Source organism: Rhinopithecus bieti, unplaced genomic scaffold (assembly GCF_001698545.2).
Source record: "Rhinopithecus bieti isolate Rb0 unplaced genomic scaffold, ASM169854v2 scaffold_10548, whole genome shotgun sequence".
NCBI lineage: Eukaryota > Metazoa > Chordata > Mammalia > Primates > Cercopithecidae > Rhinopithecus > Rhinopithecus bieti.
The window spans coordinates 998,410-1,002,431 of NW_016806834.1; positions in this window are offsets into that span (position 1 = coordinate 998,410).

The following is a 4,022-nucleotide window of genomic DNA, read 5'->3' on the forward strand; positions in this document are numbered from 1 at the left end:
TTTTTTTTTTTTTTTTTTTTTGGTCACGTTTGGTCACGTTTACTTTTCTCTTTACAAGTTTTACAATTTTGTATTGTTTGCCAGAAATTATGAGTAAATGTAGAGGAGTCATATCATATTATCTTCTACTAGAGAGAGTTTTCCCTTTTTTCTATTAGGCAGATAGAGTAAGGATTTGATCACTTCAATTCAATCTGGGATTAGACTGTGTCAGGACTGGGTTGCTGTTTCAGCCTGATTCACCCCCCTTCTCACAACCTTTTATTGTTGTTTTGCTCTGTTACCCAGACTAGAGTGCAGTGGTGCAATCATGGCTCACTGAAACCTCTACCTCCTGGGCTCAGGTGATCCTCCCACCTCAGCCTCCCGAGTAGCTGGGACCACAGGTGCGTGCCACCATGCCTGGCTAATTTTTATTTCTTTTTCTTTTTTTTTTTTTTTTTTAAGAGGTGGGGGTCTTACTATGTGGCCCAGGCTGGTTTCGAACTCCTGAACTCATGCCATCCATCCACCTCAGCCTCCCGAAGTGCTGGGATTAGAGGTGTGAGCTACTGCACCCGGCCTCTCACAACCTTTGATTGAAAACTGGACAGGTATTCATCCTCTCTGCCCTGAAATACGGAATGATATTGAGCTAGGTCTCCAGGCTTCTACTTCATGCAGACTCAAAATCTGGCAAATATCTTGAGGAGGAGAAGACCAATTGAGTAATTGAGGCTCTTCTCCTTGCTCTGCCTCAGCAGATCTACTTTTTAAAATCAGTAATTACAGACCATAGGAGATTCAGTCTGCCTTTTAGGAGTTTTTAGCCTGACTCTCCAGGCTCCTGCACATTCCCAGTGTTCAGCAAATATTCCACAGGTAAAACTGGCCATAGTTAGAGGCCCCCTAAGTTTCCAAGTTGCTTTGCATGACCACCAGAAACTTTTGGTGGTCTTCCCAAGGAGAGGCATTCTGTCTAGGTTAAACTCAATCCTAAACATATACTCAACTCACCTCAGAAAAATTCTCTCCTCTCTGAAATTTTAGTTCATCTAGTCCTCATTCCTTCCTCAGCCCTTTGGTGACATTGTTTAAAATAAGGTCAGGCACAGCACTTTCTGATAGAATCACCCCTATAATCCCAGCACTTTCTGAGGCCAAGGCTGGCAGTTCACTTGATCCCAGCAGTTCAAGTTCAAGGCCAACATAATGGGACCCTATCTCTACAAAAAAAATTTTAAATTAGCCAGACCTGGTGGTGTGTGCCTGTAGTCCCAGCTACTCAGGAGGCTGAGGTGAGAGGATGGCCTGCACTCAGGATGTCGAGGCTGCAATGAGCCATGATGGTGCCATTGCATTCCAGCCTGGGTGGCAGAGCGAGACTGTCTCAAAAATAAGGAATAAAAATAAGGCCAGACGTGGTGACTCACACCTCTAATCCCAGCACTTTGGGAGGCCAAGGAGGGCATATCACGAGGTCAAAAGATCGAGACCATCCTGGCCAACATGGTGCAAACACGTCTCTATTAAAAATACAAAAATTAGCGGGCATGGTGGTGGGCGCTTGTAATCCCAGCAACTCAGGAGGCTGAGGCAGGAGAATCGCTGGAACCCAAGAGGTGGAGGTTGCAGTGAGCAGAGATCATGCCACTGCACTCCAATCTGGCAACAGAGTGAAACTCCGTCTCAAAATAAAAAATAAATAAATAAAAATAATAAAGTTGAAAAGAATAAAGACACGTTCAGAACACGTTATTCCCCTGAACCACTAGGCCTGGCCCACCCCGTGCTGAGCACCTGTCATACTGGGAAAGCTCACAACCAGGAATGCCCAGAAGATCAACAGTTTACACATCCAGTTCTGTGCCCTCTGTTCCTCTGATATTCCACCTTCAAGGGTTCACTGAACTGTGTAACTCCCAAGTTCTGGAGTAGGGAGAGGAAATTTTGTGCTCAACCTCCACACCTTTCTCTGACCAGTGAACCTGTCTGATGATGGATATTCAGATTTCTCCCTAATCTGTGCTAAATCAAACAAAATCAGAGACGCACAATTAGAAGGGCAGTTCTAACATGCTTCCTGCCAAGATTATGCTCCAGAGTCATTGTCCTTTAGTCAGGGTAGATTAGAGTCAAGCTTTACACCTCTAGGCAAAGGTCACTGAGGTTTGAAGCAATGTTTAAGGCCTTGCGCACTGGCTCATGCCTATAATCTCAGCACTTTGGGAGGCCAAGGCAGGCGGATCGCCTGAGGTCAGGAGTTCAAAACCAGCCTGGCCAACATGATGAAATCTCGTTTCTACTAAAAATACAAAAATTAGCCGGGCTTGATGGTGGGTCCCTGTAATCCCAGCTACTTAGGAGGCTGAGGCAGAAGAATCACTTGAACCTGGGAGGCGGAGGTTGCAGTGAGCCGAGATTGTGCCATTGCACTCCAGCCTGGGCAACAAGAGTGAAACTTGTCTCAAAAAAAAAAAAAAAAAAGAAAAGAAAAGAAAAGGAAAACAACTTGATAGCACCTAATAAAACTGAAAACTATACATGCTAAATCACCCAATAAACCTATAACATAGAGACACTCACATGTACACGTTAGGAAATAGATTCAAGAATTTTCATCAGAGCATTGTTTGTAATAGCAAAAAAATAGAAACAGTCTAAATGCTCATCAATGGGGGGAGTAGATAAAATGCAGTATATTATTACAAAAGAGTACTACAAGGTAACTTAAAGGAAAGAGCCTAATATATCAAACACATTGTTGAGTGAACCAGATAAACCACAGAATGACATATATGATATGGTACCATTTGTGCTAATTTAAACACACAAAACAACACTAAGGATGTGTATGTGCATGTGTGTGTGTGTGTGCGTGTGCGCACAAGCATATGTGTAAAATTGGCTCATGGTGGCAGTTGAAAATGAGTTTTGTATAGTCTTACTTATAATGACACTCTGGGAAAAAACGAAGGAACTTCTGAAACATTTTCCAGCAAACGAAAGTGGCTAGGCGCAGTGGCTCATGCCTGTAATCCCAGCACTTTGGGAGGCCAAGGCTGGTGGATCACAAGGTCAGGAGATTGAAACCATCCTGGCCAACACGGTGAAACCCCATCTCTACTAAAAATACAAAAAATTAGCCGGGCGAGGTGGCGGGCGCCTGTAGTCCCAGCTACTCGGGAGGCTGAGGCAGGAGAATGGTGTGAACCTGGGAGGCGGAGCTTGCAGTGAACAGAGATCGTGCCACTGCACTCCAGCCTGGGTGACAGAGTGAGACTCAGTCTCTAAATAAATAAATATGAAATCTGCCAATTATAATGGAATTAAAGCAGGAAGTAGGCTTTCCTGGGGAAAGGGGAGGAAGGGAGTAAGTTGGTCCCTGGAGAGGGAAATGGTGGGTTGGGAGAGGTTATAATACGATTTTAGATTTTAGCATTACTGTAATTTTTTTTTTGACAGATGAATTCTCACTATGTTGCCCAAGCTGGAGAGCAGTGGTTATTCACAGGCAAGATCATTATGCCACTACATATGGCTTTGAGACTTTGAGAAAGACTTTGTTTGGAAGAAAGTACAAGGAGAGAATAGGAATTGCTACCTGGTAGTCCAGAGAATTCTTTTGGCTCTTATTCAAGACCACCAAGGTGGTCCTCTATGAGGCTGCAGGGACCACAGCATTACTGGGCTTGGGGTGCTGCCTAATGTAGAGACAGCTTAGATGACAACACCCAAGTCCCTTCAAATACCTGGAAAGCCTTCCCAAGAAGGATAGGTACAGCCAGGCGCAGTAGCTCATGACTGTAATCCCAGTACTTTGGGAGCCTGAAGTGGACAGATCACGAGGTCAGGAGTTCAAGACCACCCTGGCCAACATAGTGAAACCCCATCTCTACTAAAAATCCAAAAAAGGCCGGGCGTGGTGGCTCAAGCCTGTAATCCCATTTTGGGAGGCCGAGACGGGCGGATCACGAGGTCAGGAGATCGAGACCATCCTGGCTAACACGGTGAAACCCCATCTCTACTAAAAATACAAAAAC